Source organism: Neolamprologus multifasciatus, chromosome 3, assembly GCF_963576455.1.
Source record: "Neolamprologus multifasciatus chromosome 3, fNeoMul1.2, whole genome shotgun sequence".
NCBI classification, from domain to species: Eukaryota; Metazoa; Chordata; class Actinopteri; order Cichliformes; family Cichlidae; genus Neolamprologus; species Neolamprologus multifasciatus.
The window spans coordinates 27,442,260-27,463,166 of record NC_140441.1 but is presented as its reverse complement, the minus strand read 5'-3'; the positions used below and the strand labels follow the sequence as shown (position 1 = coordinate 27,463,166).

Here is a 20,907-nt window from a genome sequence, read left to right as displayed (position 1 = left end):
CCCCCCCCCCCCCCCACCCAAATAAAATTATGAATTATCTACATAAATAGGCTGTTGATTTTCTTTACTTGTTTCAGGTATTACCAGCAAAATAGCTGCATGTTTAATCATCTGGGAGTTTACCCAGATTTATTTAGACAGAGATCTTGACCCCCCCAATGTTCACCACAAAGTTACTCCGATGCGGAAGAGCAAAAAAATACATCCTGAATTTTATATAAAAGAAAACATTTTAAACCAAACAAAACTAAGACCTACCTTTGTTGTCAGCTGCAGTTGTCTGACTGCTGTTAGCAGAGTTGGTGGATGCCAGCTGTAGAGGAAAGAGAACACTTTAAGCATTTTGTACTATAACTGCATGCATTACATGTGTACTTTAAAGAAGTAAAACACAAGCTAAACCACGGAATAGTCGAGCAACTGATTTTAGGTTCGATTTTAAGTGTTTTGAGTTGCCAAACTGCACAGTGTGATAATCGTATATTTGTTGCTCAGGAGCAGTTCCTGGCAGATTGAGATGAGAAGCAGAAGATGGCATGAAGTCTTCTCTGCGCTCTTTAAATGACTGAAGGCTTCAAAATGACACATTCACTGTGCAGAGAGAGCAGAAAAGACGAAGCTGAATGAGCGCGTGCATGTGCGGGGCTCTTCAGCAGCTTGTCACATGGCACGTTCGCCTCGTTTGGGCGCTCAGCAAAAGCAGCGCAAGGCAGATGCATCTCATTCTGTTTTGTGTCGCTAAAATCCAGTTTGTTTTGCAGCCGTCTGCCTCGCTTCCTTCTCCTTCTTGTTTCCACTATTTGGGTATTTTTGCTTCTTTGCCGAGCTGTGGTGCTGTATGGTTTTTGTTTTTCTTATCAAGCGCAGTCTGGAATGACCCCAGTTATTTAACTGTCACACTTTTTTCTTTCTTCTACACTTCCCTTTTTTCCCTTGTTAAGACATTAGTCGTCACACTTCTCTGATATACTTCTCTTTCTGGTCTTTCTTCTTGCATCTCGCCTATTTTTCAGTCACTTGCATGTCCTTAAAGCCATCAGGAAATAGCGAGTTGGGGAAAGTGACAGAGGAGGAGATGGCCAGAGAGAAAGGGGGGAGAGATTTAGACAGATTTTGAGATTATGCAATGCTGTTTCTGACAGAGAACAAAAATCAAATTGAGTCCATGCCTGTGCCTGAGTTTTAGTGCGTATGTGTCTGTTGCTGCTTAACTCTGTCCTTATTGCACTTTATGATCCATGTAACAAATGGCCCGTGCATAACCCAATATTCAGCAGAGCGTGAATGAGTTGGTGAAGCGGGGCATGTCACTCCGGCCCCGCCAATAACTCAGTCTCCTGCCATGTCTTCAAGCACGCATGAGTGTATGCGTGTGCTGTGTGTTGATTTGTGTGGGAGTTCTTCTGTGCCCGTACAGTGTGCAGGCATGACGCGTAAAAAGCCGTCAACAGCCAACCCAGGGTCAAAGCCAGACTCTGAAGAAAGCTGTGCAAAATGTCCAGACACTGCGGGTGTATACAGTGTGTGCCTGGTGTCTTTTGGGGAGAGAGAAGCAAAGGAATGAGAGATATAGAGGAGTTAGGAAAAGGAAAAAAGAGCGAGAGGGTAAGGCAAAAGAAGAGCGACAAAGCATCGGAGGGAAGAAATTCAAATGACAGGCAAGGAGGCAGCAGTAGAGACGGGGATGTTACAGACCAAGAAAACAAATGCATGAAAAGAGTGAATGTGTCTGGGAATATAATCACTTTTATACCAAAGGTTTTTCAATTTTAAAGGTATAAAAGCTGAAATCCCATAGCAAACGGAGTAGTATGACTTAATTACAGCGCTTGGCAAATTTATTAGACCACCACCCAAATTGCCCTAAGTTCACATTATTGGTAAATTATCAAAATATTTTTTTATGTTTCTGTAATGGTTAATCCAGCAGTATACAATAGCTCTCAATAAAAATTATATTTTTTTATTACTAAAAGATATTTATTGTTGTTATCAATGAATTTTAAAATTCACTGTTTTACAAAAAAGCCTGAAAAAAATAGTAAAGCACTTTTTTTAATTACAGTTATTTATGTCCATTTCTGAACAGAAAAAAAATGTTTTCATGCTTGAATGTTACACTTGATTATTTCTCACTTCTCAAAGAAGTTCAGTGTGCCGACTTAAATCTGAGCATTGAACGTCAATTCAATTCAATTTATTAAAAAGAACTTGATACATTTTTAATATATTAGCATTCTTTATATTTGTATTACATGTGGTCTAATACATTTATTAAACACTATATAACCATGGTGAATTTACTGTAACAGTATTACTTCCTCCAGTAGGAAGTAAGCAAGGTAGTGCAAGCAATTGTTATATCACAGTTATTAAATTCAAGTGAACCCAGTTCACAACAGTGTGTAATAGATAGAACTGAAGTGTTCTCTGCAGAGTAGTACTCAGAGAACAACGTCATCAGCATATCTCAACACGGCCATTTTATTTTTCAGCTGTTGGTCAGTTATTTTATTGTGTGCACTGTAGCCCTGACCATTTCAACCAGACATCAATCAGCTCTCTCTTTCTTTACAAACATTTATGAAACAATAGGTAGTTCTTCTTTCTTCTTCTTTTGAAAACACAACAGTAGCTTTATTTGGGTTTTGTAGGTACTTTAGGAAGTGTGTGTACCAAGGCATCAATTTCTCCAAAACCTGAAGGGGGCAGCATACAGCTACAAGCATTCTAATCTAGAAGAAGAAGGAATCCAACAAGCACAGGAAAAACTACAAATCGCACTTGAAAAATTACACATGCAACTAGTGCAGCTATTGCGATAGCTCTGCTCCAACTCATTGATCAGAAAGGGAGTCGACTAGAGAATATAATACAGTGGTCCTTTGTTTATCGCGGGAGATACGTTCCAAAAGTAACCCGCAATAGGTGAAATCCGTGAAGAAGCCAACTTTATTTTTTACAATTATTATAGATAAAACCCCTCACTGCACAGTTTATACACTTTTCTCAGACAGGTGTGAACATTTTCACACTCTTCTCTCTTGTTTAAACACTGTCAAAGTTCAAACCTTCGTAGAAAAATAAGTCCAGTGTTATAGAAGAATGAAACCTAAGGCACCCGCGGTTGCCTTAGATGGTGCAAAACGTTTCATCGACATTGTTGTGTTGGTTGAGGAGAAAACATACAGTGCTAGAGTCACACTGCTAGCGATCGAAGATTTATGTAAATTTGACAACCTGAACGCATTCTGTACTGTACAGTAGACACGGCACGAGATTGATTGACAATGGTCTAAAGCCAATCAGGATGCAGAACACAATGCGTTGTAAAAACAAAAAAAGCATGTAAAATTGCACAAAAAAAATCAGCAAAACAATAGTGAGGGACCACTGTATAGAAATAGGGAATAGAAATGTCCAAAGAGAGGAAATACCTCTAATTTACCAAAGCAGCTAAAAGCTATATGCTAATGTGATGTAAGCGTAACAATAGTAACCATCCTAACATTTCACTCTGTCTGTTTGTTTCGGTATTGAATTTGGTATCAAGAATCATGTAAGTCTATTGGTACTAACCACTAAATTTCTGGTATGTTGACATACCTAATTGCTGCAGATGACTTTCTAAAATTGCCTCCCTCCTAAATATTCCACAATGCAAATGGTAATATTCTGAAGTGGATGCATTTAGGATGCATCACAGTAACTCAGCCACAAAGTGTCAGACCACGTAAAGTTACAGAGCGGGGCTTCAGAGTGCATAAAAGTCACCAATGCTCTACGAGTGTACACTGATTATTTCCAGCAGTGCAGCCTTTTTCATTTTGTAAGACAACTATGGAAAATAAGATAACCTGATTCTGTCTGGAGTTTACATGTGAAATCCTTTATTTCTGCTGTGCTTACTGTCAGTTACAAGCCACTGATGTTTCATGTCATTGAGATCAGAACTGAGTGTCCACAGGGGCAGCTCTGACTCAGGAGGTAGAGTGGTTTGTCCAGTCTGTGTGCCAAAGTGTACGCAGGCGAGGCATTGAACGACAAATTGCCCCCACTGCATTCATCCCTGTTTGTGTGTGCGCATGATTGATAATAAACACTTAAAAGCATAAAGCAGTGTATGAATGTGAAAAGAAGACACTTCTAGTTAAAAAGGTGCTCAGTGTAATAATTACTGTGTTATAATTATTGTCAGTGCGTTTCAAAATAAAATGAAAATTGTCTGTGTCGAGTTTTATAATAAAAGACTATCTATGTTCATTCCTACATTCATATTATAGCTGCTAATATATACTGTTTGTCGGGGTAAAGTGGCTTTTTTTCAATAAAGATGAGTATGAGTATTTTTGTGCTGCCTTTGCAATGTCTAAAAGCAAAGAGGTATTCTATAGAGTACAACCAAAACAGTTTGAGAGAGCACTCTAGCCAGTCAGAAGCTGTGATGTTGGAGCCACTAATGAAAACAACTTATTTATAACTATATAAACCACATATAAAGCTATTCAATTTCAATAGCATAAATCCACCGATCAGTCATACCATTGTGACCACCTGCCTAATATTGTATTGTATTCTTCCTGTAATGTTCTTCAGGTAACCAATGCATATGCACCCAGCCATGATGCAAAAGAAAGCATGATTCATCCAACTTTCATGGCTCCGTGGTCCAGTTCTGATGCTCATATTTTTGGGGCTTCCAGCAGCGGACGATACGGGTCAGTACGGGCACCCTGACTGGTCTGCAACTATGCAGCTCCATATGCAACAAACTATGGTACACTGTATTCTGACAGCTTTCTATCAGAACCAGCATTGATGATTTTCAGCAATCTGAGTTACAGTAGATCGGACAACATGGGCCAGCCTTCGGTCCCACTTGCATCAGTGAGCCTTGGCTGCCCATTACCCTGTTGCTGGTTCACCACTGTTCCTTCCTCGGATCCCTTTGGATCAGTACTGACGACTGCAGACTGGGAACAGTCCACAAGACCAGCACTTTTGGAGATGCTCTGACCCAGTCGTCCAGCAATTTGACCCTTGTTAAACTCACTCAAATCCTTATGCTTGCCCATTTTTCCTGTTTCTAACGCTTCAACTGTGAGGACAAAATGTTCGCTTGCTCCTTAATATATCCCACCCACTAACAGGTGCAATGATGAAGAGATAATCAGTGTAATTTACGTCACCTGTCAGTGATCATAATGGCAAGCCTGATTGGTCTAAACTGTGGTCCAAAACACTGGCATAAGATGTCCCATTTAAAAGCCCATTTAAAGCCGTACACTGTACAGCATTGCTGCAATAGTGGTGAAACATCAGCAATAAACTACAAAACCTGAAAAACAAAAGTGAAACAAAAAGAAAAGAACAAGGCGGTGAAACAAAAAAAAAAGGCGATGGGGAAACATAAAAAGGCGAAATGAGGGAGAGACTGCAGAGATATGAGTGTTTCTGCAGCAAGAGGGTGAAACACTGCAGAGAGAGGGGAAGGCTGTATGTTCAGCATTAACACACATTGCACAGTGAAGTGCAGGAGCTTTTAGCGAGGGCGGCACTGAAACAGGCTTTTACTCAGAAAGAATCCCTCCCTAACGGTGTGTTTGATAAGCTGAGCGAGAGAAAGCGACAAGGACTGAATCTGGCCTTGAAAATATGACTATGAAAACCAAAAGTCAAAGGTTTGAAAGAGGAAGCACAGAAAAAAAAAAGCAAAAGATAAAATGACAAAGTGTGGGTGACAAATGAAAGGAATAGCATAGAATAAATGTGTGGAGGAAGGGTCACTACATGGTTTGAACATTTTTATTTCAACCGATTGAGCCAGTGCAGTCATGGCTTTTTTTCCTGTGAATGTCTGGCAGGATGTGGCAAGCTATTTGAATGAAGAAATTAAAATGGTTGAAACATGATTAGAGTTAGAGCATGATGGACCTGTTACGATAACCAGAGTACATCTTTATTATCTCATTTGGATCGCCTCAAATTCCCATCCTTTTCTTTCATAAGACACGTGATTGTCAGAGGTATTCAGGCTTCTAACTGCAGCTAAATGGGATGGAGGAACTCATAAGTGACAGAGTCAGGGAAATTCAAGTACGAGAGACGGAGAAAATTACACGAGGGAACACTGTGGTAACACTTAAACTTAGAACGTGAGACATAAAGATATAATTTGACAGATCTTAATTGTGAGTTGACTTAAATCTGACCTAAGGGAGTTCTTTATGAACTTGTTAGCTGGTAAAAAAGATACATTTTGGCACAACAAATCACTTATTCTATTAATAACAGGAGTAGCTGATGTGATAAGTAGTTACCAAATTGTATCAGAGTAGGTTTTTAGTGATCCGGGTCATGGTAAAATAAAATGCTTGAGTCAACGGCATGTGGGCCTCTTTTAAGTTCTTGAAGATTCAGGTTCTCTTTCATCTTCAGAACTGAAGTGTTAGGAGTTGGTGGGGTTTCTCTGGTGTGGTGTCACGGGGTCTGCTTCTGTTTTCAGCTCAGGTAGGCGGGGTGGTGTGTCACGGGATGCTGACACACCGGCGGTGCATCAGACGTCATTTGATGGAGCGTTACTTAGGAGCAGCGCGACTGACGTCTGGTGTCGGAGTATTGCCACCTCCTCGAGTGCCGGATCCATCACCTGCTTACCTGTCAGCTGTTTGTGAAGCCGCATTTCCGGGATCACTACGGAGATCATTTACAGCATTTCTCCCACATCCCGAGAATCCCCGCCCGAGCCCAAAAACAGCCAGTGTGACAAATCCACCCTGCGTGCGCGGGTAACCCCTTTCCCTCCAAATACGTGTCAGCCTCCTCCCCTGGTTTCCCTCTGTTTGTCCCTCTGTATAATTTCATCCCGTGCAAATAACTTTGACACCACAAATAAAGAGCACTCCCTGCATTTTCTGCGCTTCTGTGTGTTCTGCCATAGAGTCCGTTCACTCAGCATAACATGAAGAAGCTGTCTACGTGAGTGGTAAAACATCTTCGAGAACCTAAAAGAGCTCAAGCTGTCTTTGACTGAAGCACTTTAGACGTGTTACCAAAAAACTGAAAAGTGCTTAGACAGCAAAAGAGCATGAAAATGTTTGGCAACTAAAAATGGCCCTCAAACAGACCGAAGTGAGTTGCAGTCATAAGCCACAAACCAGAGGTTGTTGCAGTTAAGTTGGCACTTGTTACCATGTGTTTTTCTTTCTTTTCAAAGCCTCAGCTTGTACTCATTAATACGTAGTCTGTAAGTGTATGCAATGAAAGGATGCGTACCTTCTGTGGCCTTGAGAATCGAGGAATTTCCAGGACCATGATGTAAATCAAAAGCTTACAAATCTCCTGGATGATGAAAGATATAATTAACTACAAATACTTGGCCCCTTCTCTTGGCCTCTGGTTCTTGAATTAAGCTTTGAATAGACAATGAAAGATTTTCATTGGAAGCACACTGAAACATACAGTCACTTGCTACTTTATTAGTTACTGGGTTTGACCGTATTTTTGTTTCAGAACTGCTTTAATTTTTTATAGCATAGATTCAACAAGGTGCCGGAAACATCAATTTTGATCTGCACTGATGTGACAGCATCACATAGATGCTGCAGATTTGTCAGCTGCAGATTGACGATTTAAATTTTGTGACATCATGTTTTGTCCTCTTGGTAGCAGTCAATAGAAGATGTGATCATAAAGAGAGAGGTTGTGGTGTTTAAGGGATGATAATTTGGTGCTAAGGAGCTCAAAGTGTGGCAACAAGATATCCGTCACACCACTACAACAAGAGTAGCAAAGTGAAAGATTGATACAATTCAGGATGGCTCTATGCTTTCATGTTCTTTTTACTCCAAATATTGCAGCAGAAATTGAGACTTTTCAGACCAGGCAACATTTTTCCAGTCCTCTGTTCTGAGCCCATGCAAATTCTAGCCATAGGTTCCTGTTCATAGCTGACAGCAGTGGCAGCTGGTGTGGTCTTCTGCTTCAAGGTTGTCTCTTCAGAAATGCTCTTCTGCATACCTGGATCGTAATTAGTGTTTACTTAAATGCCTGTTGCCTTCCTATTTGCTTGAAGCAGTGTAATCACTCATCTCCAACTTCCAGAATCAACCAGACGTTCTCACCCATAGATCTGCTGCTTATTAGATATTTTCTTTGTAGCACCAAAAACCATGCCACTTAAATAATGTTTTTTCCCAATTTTGATGCTTGGCTTGAACTTTGGAAGCTTTTTTTGACTATGTCTGAGCTTCTGAGCTTCATTTGGCAGCTCCTTTTTTGCAAGGGCTTGCCACAGCAGATAAACTGACATATTTGGCATAGATTTTGATGCTGGATGACCTTCCTGATGCAGCCAGGGCTCTTTGGCCACTCCACTGTAGAGCCCCCTCATCTTTAACATGCCTACGTGTCACTGCACTGTTGCTTCAGTGTGACTGACTGACTAGATATTTGGATTAATGAGCAGTCGGACAAGTGTACCTTATAAAGTAGGAATGAGTGCTAGTATGTTTTCCATTAAGAGTTTCCGTTGCAAAGATGCTGGATCATTTCTTGGAAATAAAAGTTGAAAAGCGTTGAATAAGAAGCTTGCTGAAAATCTTGGGGGAGTCCTAGTAGTTAATGTGAGGGAAAAGGTAGAGAAAGGGTAACTACAGGGAAAGTTGTTAATTCGTGTCACATACTTGCTGGGAAATCCCTGCTGAAAATGGCATGTGAGAAACGCTTTCCCCCTGCACTTCCTCTATTAGTTTTGAAGGGCACTTAACCCCCTTTTGCTCCAGTGAAGCTTCTCTGTGACAACAGATTAGTGTTACTGAGCAGAGCAGCTTCCTGTAGGAAAGTAAGTGAATTAATATGAAGAAAAGCAACTTTTTTTTTTTCATTTTTTGGCTTCTGTTTCAGCACTTTCCTCTACACCATCAAGCTTCTGTTTCTAAGAGTGTCACAAGTGAACTTTCTGAATGGGCTGAAACCAAATTAAAAGCAACCTTCCGACCTCGATACCCTCAGATAGTAACTCTCATGTCATCTGCTCGTCCCTTTATCCCACCCTTCTCCTCCTTCTTCTTCTCTTGTCCTTGTCTCCTACTCTCTCTAAATCAGAAAAGAGTCGCTGGCTTTAATTCCCCCTTGAGATATGTCCTTATCACCCCCTCCACTTTCTGCTTTTAGTCAGGGATTTCCCTCTTTTACATGTAGTAGTTAGCGTTGTGATTCATGAGCGCCGAGCCTCGGAGAACAGCCTGAGAGACAGAGAGGAAGGGAAAAGAGGGAGGGAGGGTAAGGATGGAAGACAGAGACAGATTGCAGCATTTAACAGACTGCCCTGGGGAGCCACTGAAGGTGATAGAGAGAGAGAAAGACACATATGGAAGGAGAGGGACGCAAGAGAAAGGGAGAAAGAGACACGCACTGTAGCAGGAGGGAGGCTAGAAAAAAACTTGAAAAAAACGGGCTCCATGACAACAATTGGAACATACAGTGTCTATTCAGAAAGGATTCGGCCGGCCTAAACAGTGCAGATGGATGCACAGACTCATACTGTACACACATATACAGAAGCAAGACACACACACACATTCACATACCCTCCTCTCCTCTCTTCCTCTCACACAGTGTGATGCACTTCATTTACGGCACAGTTTTCCTTTGGGGAATACACCTCTCCAAACTGTTTTCCTCACACTCCTGTCACATTTCTTTATCCGTTCCCAGCTGGTCCTTCTCTACCCTCTCCTGTTCTCAAAGACTAGTCTTCGTGGAATAAACACGATAAATATTAAATTACTTATATAAGGTCCTTGAGAGCTGCCTGCAATTGTCAGAGATGATTATAATCAAAAGCAGCCCACTGTTCCCATCTTCGTTCCAAGTGTTGTTTAATTTTGGGGGGGGAGATTTGGGGCTTTGTGATTGTCTGTGTGTGTACATAGGATTTAGGGTTGTATCTAACAGTTACTTTTGATTGTTCACCCAATTAGCTGATTAATCATTTGTTCCATACAGGACTAGGTATCCAAGTCGGCAATGGTTTAGCTTGTTTTGGCCAGTGAAGAGTCCTGCTTTCAAAGCTGTTCTGCTGCTTTCATTAGAAGAAAAAAAATAAGAGAAGCTGGAGCCAATTAATTCTGGACATTCTGAGAAATTTATTATCAAATGATGTGTTGGTTCATTTTGTGTTGATAGATTAATAAACTAAAACCTTTGTAGACCAAATGTTTTTTTGTTGGCAGCACTGAACAAAAAAAAAAATCCATGATGAGATTTCATTGCCGCCTTCAAAGTGATCCGAGGCGGAAGTCGGCTCCTGCAATGAGACCTTACTCCCAGGGAAAAATCCTGGGAGAGTTGGGTCTGAGTCATGAGTGAAGTCAGGATTATTTATTTTTAGCCCATATAAACAACAACTATATGCCTGTGCTTGTACGGTGAGAGGGATGCTTATTTCAAGTTCTGGCAATTTTGTTTTTTCCCCCTTTGTTCTCATAGACTGTATGGCAAAGATGGACAGAGCTTTCGGGTCTAAAAAGTCAAGGCCATTAGTGCCTTAGACCTGTGTTCTTTCTAATGGCCAGCAGGGGGAGACTTCTGTGGTTACAGATTTAAGGGGAAACAGGCCTAGTTTTATATTTTGTACATGGCCGAGGGTTTGCTTGGGTTCCAGTGAAATACATTTTATCATCGGACAGTGACTGCGAGGATCTGTGCATACATCCACGTGCCTGACTGTGTTTTGTGACTGCGCTGACTCATCCGCAGAGAATTTACATTACAATGCACCAACTATCCATGTGCCCAGGGAGCGGACTTTGAAGAAGCATAACAGGAATAACCACTCGGCCGTCTAGTCTCCAGCTGGATCCGCAGTATAATATAGGCTTTTTTCTCAGACCTCATTAAACACATTCCTGTCGAGAATATGATCTCCAGTATTAGTTTTAAGTAATGCATAATACAACACAATATTTTGCAAATTATTTTTCATGTAAATAAAAAAAAGTGTCATTTCCTAGCAAACAATAATGAAACAAGCCCAGGCATGTTTGGATGTTTGAGAGTAGCTGTCTGCTGTTCTTGCTGTGATGAGCTCCTTCAATTGCCTCCAACAAAGCACAGTACTTTGTAAAATATGCAGGAAACTGAAGGTGGAAACAAACTTGTTTCACCACTTGACATAAAGTAGAACCAGGCTACGATGGAAGAGATGCTAGCAAAAACGAATAAAGGACTCAACCCAGTGTTTTCGGAACACTCGATAGTTGCACTCCACATGACAGAAGACCAAAATGATGGATGGAAATTACTGATGTTAAATGGTGGTTAAGAAGCTCGACCTAAGATACAAAGTATTATTATTTCAAATTTCCTTTAAACATCATGATAGAATTTTGGGGGTATATCAATCACCACTGCTTCCCAGTTGATCAGCTCTTTAACAAATCACAACTGTATTCACTGCCTTCATACTCGGGCTTCCTCCCACAGCCCAAAAACTTGCTTGTTATGCTATCTGGCGATTCCAGATCATCCATATACATGAATGTTATCATCACTATCACTGTTTTTGCTGTCTTGCTCTTAGACCGGTGGCCTGTCTGGAGTTCACCCTACCTCTCACCCTATGACACCTGGGATAGGCTCACTCCCACAGCCCTGAACTGGGTAAGTGGTAAGAGGATGGATGGATACATTGTATGTTTATTATATAGTTTGTATTTTCTTTTGCTTATCACCTAAGATGAAAAACTACAGCTGAAATGAGATTACCTTATTAGCTTAAAATGTAGTCTTTTGAACTGTCTACAGGATCTGCTGATCAATTTGCAGACTATAGAAAACCTTTACCTGTAGAAATAACTGCAAATCTTAAACTTCTTGACATCCTTAAAATTTGACATTACAATTTTGCAGCTGTAGCCTATATAAAGATATGGAATAATATCTGAGTCTTCGTGTCATAGTTCTGGGTATTTAATTTTAGAATAAAAAGTCAAGGGACTTGGGTGACAGTGGGTACTTAAAGCAAGTGAAGCGACTAACATAGAGAGAGAAGGATACCAATGATTGACATATGACAGGGCAGTGAATACAATAGAGGGTAACCAAGGCAACCAAAGCCTGGAATCGCTCCATGTAATCAACAGCAACAAAGCAATGCCCGATGAGCGACTCACCCCTGCATTCAAGTTTGGCTTCCTGTTTGTAATTCTTATTCTAGCGGTTGAAGTTTTGGATTCCTGATTTGATTGCTTTATTATTCTTTTAGTGAGGTGGATTTCTTTTGATATTGTTGAGATTTGTATTTCATTTTTCACCCCGTGGCTTTCTTAGTTGCTGTTTTGCTAATCTTTGTGTTGGTTCATACTTCAGTTTTTGACTGTTTTATTTTGTTTTTATGGATAAGATTAGTTTTGCGTTTTATAGTATTTTAGTTCACAACTTGTCTACTATGTATAGTAGTGTCTGTAGTAATTGCCTTGCCTGTGTTTCTGCCTGTGCTTGACTTTGGCATGCAGGCCATATTATTTCAGAAATTAAGCAGTATATCAGCTTCTTAGGCTCTTCTGTTCAATTGAGTCAGAAATTTGGGTGTCAGTTCAATGTTGCTTGAGCATCACTCCAAACAACTACTTGAACTGTTTTTATCATCTAAGGCAGGGGTGGGGAACTCCAGGCCTCATGGGCCGGTGTCCTGGAGGTTTTAAATGTGTCCTTGATCCAACACAGCTGACTTAAATGGCTACATTACCTTCTCAACATGTCTTGAAGTTCTCCAGAGGCCTGGTAATGAACTAGTCATTTGATTTAGGTGTGTTGACCCCAGGTGACATCTAACACCTACAGGACACTACCCCTTGAGGCCTGGAGTTCCACACCCCTGATCTAAGGAATATTTCTAAACTCAGATTATTGGTGACAAAGGCTAAACTTGAGATGATCATTCATGGTTTCATCTCTTCCTGTTTGGATCACTGTAACAGTCTATTTACTTGTCAAAGGAGTTTGCAAAGAAAAGCGTCTGGACTTCTTTAAAGAAGAAGTCCAGACGCTTTTCTTTGCAAACTCCTTTGACTACGATGATCTGGATGACTGAGAACCTTCACAGACAGTCTATTTACTTGTTTCAACAAATCAGCTTTGGATCGCCTTCAGACTATACAGAATTCTTGAGCAAGACTTTTACCTTGCACTAACAGGAGATTGCACATTACTCGAGTTTTGGATTTTCTTCATTGTTGCCAGTAAATGTTCGGTTTCACATTCAAAATTTACTTTTTACTTTTAGGGGCCTACATGGTCAAGCTCCCCAGTTTATCTCTGACCTGCTGAAACTACATGCTCCATTTGGTCTTCAGGTCAGGGGTCACTGCTGGCCCAATGTACTGTAAGGCCACTGTCTTTAAGTCGTACGTTGACTTTTAAAAAGCAGCTGAGGGCAGTTTTATACAGACAAGCATTTAATTAATTTGTTGTTTTATATATGTTATTTTATTGTTTTACATTGTTATGGTATGTTATATTTTTATTTTTTATTTTATTGTGTTTTATATACTTACAATGAGATCTAGATTTCTGTTGTGTCTATTTCTGGTTTGAATTCCTGTGTTTTTCCATCCTTTGTTTGCTCCTCCATGGTTGTTTTTACCCTGTTCCCTGTTAATTAGTGCTCTGAGTACATCTACCCTTGTGTTTCCCTCTTTTGCTTGCTAGCTTGTCTGTTCTACTGCCTCCTTTGTGTTCCTGTGACTCACCTTTGCTTATTCAGCCCGTTCTTTGACTTATGTACTTCATTTCCTTTGAACTCAGTTTGTCCAAGTGAAATATTTGCCGTCATGCCCAAGATTTGTGTCCTCTCCTCGCCACTACCCAAGGCTGTTTAGCTAAAACTCTATATATTGTTGAGCTTGACATTAGCACTCGGCAAAGAATCACAACTACCAATCTAGGCTTACCAACATCCAACCAATGTTATTGAATCCAATAAATCCAAAAGATTAATCCAGTAAACAAACACGGCTCCCGCCAATACCAACCAACAGCACTGAGCAGAATTATCATCACACATAAAATGATGAGAAAATCAGATTCAACTCTGACTTTAAGTCGACTCAAGACGGCCATTTGATTAAACGATCCAATATTTCTTTAGACAGTAGCGAGGATTTTAATTGCTGGGAGGAATACCTTCATGATGAACAAAAGGCTCCACTCTTGCGCTAACAAAACACCAGCAGGACAATAAAGAGGTTATGAAGTGGCTCAGCCTCGTGCTGGAGAACATATTGGTTCTATGTCGACATAATCATAAAATTAAAACATTGTTGGAAAACTAGCTGAAAAGATAAATGAGCCCGATAAAAGTGGTAACTAGTCCAGGAGGGATGCAATAATTACGCGTCAAAATACTGGATTCATTACTGCTCGGTCCAGAGGGAGGGTGCATCATTGGTAAGAGGCGACATTGTTAGTGACTTTTATTTCTTAATTGTGCCAAGGAAAAAATAAATAAAAGCAAAGCTGCCTTTAAGCTGGGGTTTTCTTTGTCCAACTATCCATCTTTCGTTTTCCTGCCTCTTTTTTTTTTCTTTCCCTCTCCTCTTACATAACACATGCCATTTGGTGGGCTGTTTTTATCCATCTTATAGTTCTCGCATATGCTTACTTTAGCCTGGGTGAACTCATGCTCTCGCCTCCCTCTTTTTATCTCCTCTTCTGTCCTCTCCTGCACTCTACCCTTCAATTTTTACGCCCACCCGTTTGTTGTCTCCATCTCCTCTACCCTGTTGCCCCCTCAGTGTACTCCTCCTCCTCGTCCTCTCTCCATCCCTTCGCTGAGAACACTCGTCTAATGACCCGTGTTTTGGCCGGGTGGCCAGATGTGCGTTGGTGCTGAGTGTGTGATACTGTGCGAGCTCAACATCTGCTCAAAGCTGCTCTTACTGTACATTAAGTGGACGAAGCTGCTCATATCCCCAGATGCTTAAGCCTGTTCAAACCACTGCTTATAATTGCTGATCTTAATGGACTCTGATTGGCTTCAGGTTCTAATGAACTTTAGGCTCTAATACAATTACAGCTGGAGCTGAGCTTGGAGCTGTAACTGACTCTGACTCACAAACAGAACAGAGGTTTAATGGGTGCAACGATCACAAGATTATGTTCTTATTGTGGATGTACTGTTTATTAAATGTACAGGCCAGACATCATCAAGCTTAAGAGCTTAACGTGTCTGGAGTACACGTGCTTATAGTATGTATATGTAATCCGTCTAACCTGAGAGTAAACACTGTGCATCCAAGTAAACATAAACACGATTGTCAGGCTAATAAATAGTAATGCAATGTAAGCAATTAGAACATTTTAGACTTTTGGTGCATAAAACCGCTTAAATGTATTCAACCCTTTCTGTTGACTTTGTGACCACTTTTATTTTTAAAACCAGAGCCCAATCCTCCATCCATTAAATACTGCAGCTCAGCCACCCTCGGCCTCTGTTCTCGAGTCATAACAATCTCATGCTGTAACACACTGTACCTGCCCACTAAAAATAGCACAATGCCAGTTAATGGCTTTATATAAGTCAGTGGGTGGGGGTCTGTGCGGTGAGCGAGAGATTCAGAAATAGTTGGGATTCCTGGAGGTAGATGGGGATAGTAAGTGTGTGAGAGGACATACTTGTATCCTCTCACATCCTGGTAACAATGAACCAGAGAAAAACAACACTGTGAAGATTAAGGTATGCATCTTTTACTGATACATAGTTTTAGCTGGCTTTTTAAAATGAGATAAAATATTGAATAATGAACATTTTTGTGCTTATAACTAAAGCTAATAATATTAATGAAAAAAGCAAATGTCTTTAACAATCTGACAAAGGTATGGCGACTATCTGTAGAGTGACTTCTACAAGAGAATAACCAATAATCCTGGACTGTTGGACAATATGAAATCTTGTATAGTAAAAGATTTATAGTATTAGCTGTCAGTATATTTCTAGAGGGAAAGTCATTAGGGCTTATCCCCTGAGAACCATGAGTGTATGTACAAAACTGCACAGCAATCAATCCTCAAGTTGTCGACATATATCAGTCTGCACTAAGGAGATGAACTTATAAACCTTTAACTATTAAGTTTGTTTCAAATCCTTTAAATAATAAACAGAGCAGCAAAATCAGAACCATTACCATTACGGGCCTATCATGGCGACACCACAGGGAAACAGTGATGTCACCACAGTGCAGTAACCATTTACACCAGCACTGAGGGCGCAGGTACCCGCTGCAGTATTCTCATAAATAATAGGTGTCGTCACTCAGGCAAAACCTCTGCATCTGCAGTGCTGGTACATACAGGAGGAGGAGAAGTTGAACCTCTTCCAGACAGCTCATCTTTCGAAATGGTTGCAGTTCTCCCTTTGTATTATTTGAGAATCTCTGAACATCTGCACTGCTGCAAAACTGAAGTGGCAGTATAAACTGACACTATTGTGCAGATGTGTCTTCAACCCAGCCCGTGGCCCCCCGTGAGTGGTTACAGAAAGTGACAGGTGTGGTGCGCACCCGGCCAAAATGACAGCAAAGCAAAACTTGAGCCAGCAGCTGTGATATGGCGTTATTTTTGTGCCACTATTCTAAGTGCACGTAAAAAAAAAATTGCAGGTGCAAGTGTTGCATTTTGAGGAGAAAATTATTTTGAGCAAAGAAAAGCTAAATTTGAGTGAACCAAATTCATTGCTGCGTGCAAAAAATGTATTTCAGTGTTTGCTATTATCCATACACACACACACACAACAGCAGCCGGCTGGTTTTGTGGCACAAATATAACGGTGTACGGAAAGAGTTGAGCACGCACGGGCAGAAATGTTGAGAGCGCAAGCAACACATTGCGAGCGAGCGCAAATACAAAAACTGAGCGAGAGCGGCTGCTGTTGTGTGTGTATGTTTGGATAATAGCAAACGCTGAAATACATTTTTTTTCACGCAGCAATGAATTTTGTTCCCTCAAATTCAGCTTTTTGCTCAAAATAAATTTCTTCTCAAAATGCAACACTTGCACCTGCAAACCTTTTTCATGTGCGCTCAGAATAGTGGCACAAAAATAACGCCATACTGTGACATCAGTGTTGGTGCACGCTGCTGTTTGCAGGACAACCACTACAGTACAGTAAAATGCAATCAAAAAACACCAGATCATCCGGATTTGTTTAACAGATCATCACTGTGCTAGCATCTGATTTAGATGTTACTAGTCGAGTACATATCACCAACAGGAGATCTCTAAGCATGTGGTTCTGGCTGGTTCAATGGGCTCATTTCAGTTAGTGATAAATAAGACTAGCATTCATATCAACAGAGATGCACTAAACTACCAACCCTGACCAGTGACCAGCCAGTCAGCCTCACAAAGCATATTTCATGCATGCGTAACATGTACAAAACTGCAGGGACTCACAGCCACATGCTAACATGTTTTTAGCATGGCGCTCCTCAGAGTGATTGTAGACAAAAAGTCTACCGAAGTAAATTGCGAGGAGAAATTGCGTTTTGTAACAATAAAACTAATAAGACACTTAAATCATCCTCACCCAGCTGAACACGAGCATTTTAAAGAAGCTAGCTAAGGCAAAGAGGCTAAAGCTAGCAAGAGTGCAGAGCCAACCACAAGCTAGCAGCCCCCGTTTTGAGCAAATAATAAAAGCAGTTAGAAGGAAGACTACGGAAATTGTTTATCTCTTCATATAAATAAGTGCATACACTCTAAAAGAGTGCGTTGTAGCCCCACTGAGTACTGTTAGTTTCTACACCTAACACTACGCAAACACTCAAACTCATGTCATAGCTGAGAAGCAGAATAGGTTAAGCTTTAATTTGAATTTGATTTCTCCGACCCCTCCAGCTTCCAAATATGGATTTTTATTGTTTATTGTTGCTTTTCATTTGGAAACATATGGCTTGTTGCTTCTATTTTACCATAAGGGCTTTCCACGAGGCTGGTTGCACTCAAAATGGGTGGTAGTGGAACCTTTCTAGGATCTCTGTGCACAATAACTCTGCACTGTACCTCCGCCCTGATGGTGACAATTTATATTCCCAAAGAGAGGCCGTGATATATCACTGAAGAAGGTCGACCCTTTCACCACCACTCAAGTTTCAAATACAGCAGTGGCATATCATAATCGTAGTAGACTCCAAATCCCGCCAGACATACTGACAGTTTTACTGCTTTTTTTTTTTTTTTTCAAACTACAAACATTAGAACAATACCTTAAACACATCTGCGTGGCTAAAAACACCTTTGGCTTCCCAGTTTTTTAAAAAGTGTGAGAGTTTACTGCTTTTCTCTTGCAAGACACATCCTTCACCTCTGTAGACAAGGGCTCAAGACACAGTTCACGGAAGGTAGATATTCCACACTATTCAACTATCCACGCATTCAAAGTAATTTGCCATTGAGCGTACGTATTTGCATTTCATCATTTGAGCCCGAGTCCCAGGAGAAATGGAGAAAGATGATTGGACAAGAAGAAGAAGAAAAAAAGATGGCTAAAAAGAAGGTACAACAGCCCAGAGACAGATGGCACATTTTTAGGTTTCCTTTAATAGAAGGACACATCTCTTACTGGTCCCTTCTCTCAGCCTGCACTTGTCTCTGCTCAACTCTCAACAGTGTCTCCTTTGAAAAAAAAACCATAGAGTACATTTCTTAAGCCATACACACTGATGGGGCTTAGTGCTGCACTCCCTGTCAGAGAGGAGGGAAGGAAAAGGAGGCAGTGGAAAGCCACTAAAAGCTCAGCAGAAATGTATTTATAGACAAAAATAAAAGGATTATACCTCCATGAAGGAGTAGGGGAAAGCCAGTGATTTCCAAACATGCCAGATGCAGCACAATCTGAGTTGAGGCGGGAGGGGGTGGAGGTTGGGGGAGGGGGGGGGCAAGAAGGAGTGGAAGTGAGGAAAAGGGACTGACAGATGGAGAGAGACACACTGACAAAGAGAAACAAAGATTGGCGCTTTCTCAGATTTACTTGACTAGCTTGAGATTGGCCTCGGAGCCGCATCAGACCCCGATAATTATCCCCTGCCAGCTTGCTAGGAAGAGGGTGGCTTTTAGGGAGGGGAGGCGAGGGAGGGTGAGTGGGTGTGCTGCGTGCTCAAGTGCTAATTATCAGCATAATGAGAAAGCTATACCTTCCTCTTGCGAGCGTGCGCGCATGCTCTGCTGAGCCCCTTTGGATTACGGGATTTAGTTTTCAAAGTATTAAAAAATAAAAATCTTGTTTTCTCCTCTTAATGCCGACCTGGTTTTGAGAGGGAGCGGGGATAAAAGGGAAAAGCCAGCAAACAGCTGTCAGAACTGGAAACGGAGCCAAACACAAATTGCGTAACGTCCCCGAACTTGTTCCAATGGCCGCGTTTCCCATTCATATTCCTGCAAAATTTAAAACTGTCTGCCCCTCTTCACCCCCCCACCCCCACCCCCATTTCCCGCCGCTCTCCCCCGCCGCTTCTTCTCATTCTGACTCCTTCAGCGCCTCCTGCTGTGCAGATGTTGGGTCCCGGATGTGTGCGCGCAAGTGTTAATACCCTGCCTGAGTCCTCTTGCTGTTGCTAAGGAGAATACGGCGAAGCCTTTAACGAGGGGAGGAAAAGGCAAAGAGAGAGGGGGAGATGAATAGAAGCTCATAAAAAAAGAGACAGAGAGAGAGGGAAGGAGGAGGAAATGAGGCAGCGGGCGACAGGATTTCAGCTGCAGGAGACAGTTTGTCAAAGCAGTGAGAAGGTGCGCTACGATAGCTCATCAGCATTACTTCAGTGAGGCTGAGCGTAGTTCATACGCGCAGGCTGAACTCGCTGTAGAGTTAGCACACACGCCCTCATCTTCTTCCACTAAATTTAAAAAAAGGGGAAGTGCACATTAATATAACGTATGTTCTTGTAGTCATTACCCAGTTGTTAAATGTGTGTTATGCAAGGCCCGCACGTGTGCCTTACTCACACTTTTTTGTTGTCAAGCTCAGTGTTTTGACGCTCAAACGTCAGAGAGGAAGTTTAAAGCTGAAATTTTAAAAATTCAATTTAAAAACAGAAAAGAGAGAGAGCAAGAGAGAGAGAAATGCTTTTTACACCCCACTTAGCGCCTCATCCTCTGGGATTGCGCCATGACTGCAGCCTAATGCACAGGATCACGGGTTCAACTTGTATCAGTCCAAATGGGGTTAGAGGTGGGACGGCCAACAGAGGTTATAGGCCGGTTACAAATAACACTGTGTCGGCTCTTTTCAGGCAGCTGCATTCATGTGGTGTGAGAAATGTAACATTTAAGGCCAAACGTGCTTCTGAGATGTCAGTTTTAACTTGAAGGACTAGAATATAAGCAGGAAAGTGAGCGGTTATCGGCTGTAGTCGAGCATCAGCCTCTTAAATTAAAAACAAAAGGAGGAAGTGCTAAAAACTCAATCGCCACAGAGCCCTGTGTTCAAGGAATCAAGGATCAAGGAAATCACGAAAATCAAGGAAAGCAGAGGCTTTGCCCATTGTGGAGTTCACCAGGAATGGGAGAAGCAAGACAAGTGATCAAAGCTCAAAAGTATGCACAGTACAAACAGTGGCTACAGTGGACACTTGCCACTGTTTCAGTTCAGCTCTTTGTATGTTAGAACTTTGCTCGTCACTGCGGCTTGGCTAGCTGACGGACTTTTGACACTGCCTCCAGCTGATGCTGTCTGCAGGTAGACGGACAGTCCGTACCTCCCTACAATCTGCCAACAAAAAACATGGAGAACCTTAAGCTGAGTCCACACTGGAAGCAATTCGCTTATTGCACATCACTTTGATAAGTCTCTGGGTGGCTAAATAACTCCAGTGTATTTACTATCAGCAGTGTCCTGCACTCTTATTGGTA

At 41.4% G+C, this 20,907-nt stretch overlaps 1 long non-coding RNA gene across 1 annotated transcript; it reads right to left on the bottom strand.

The window, feature by feature from the left end:
- Window positions 1–258: 258 nt before the first annotated feature.
- LOC146522385 (uncharacterized) lies at window positions 259–19,499 on the bottom strand. Its single transcript, XR_014871698.1, has 2 exons — window positions 6,962–19,499; window positions 259–6,440 (listed from the first exon to the last, which is right to left on the bottom strand). It is a non-coding gene; the product is annotated as an uncharacterized LOC146522385 (long non-coding RNA).
- Between the last annotated feature and the right edge of the window lie 1,408 nt (window positions 19,500–20,907).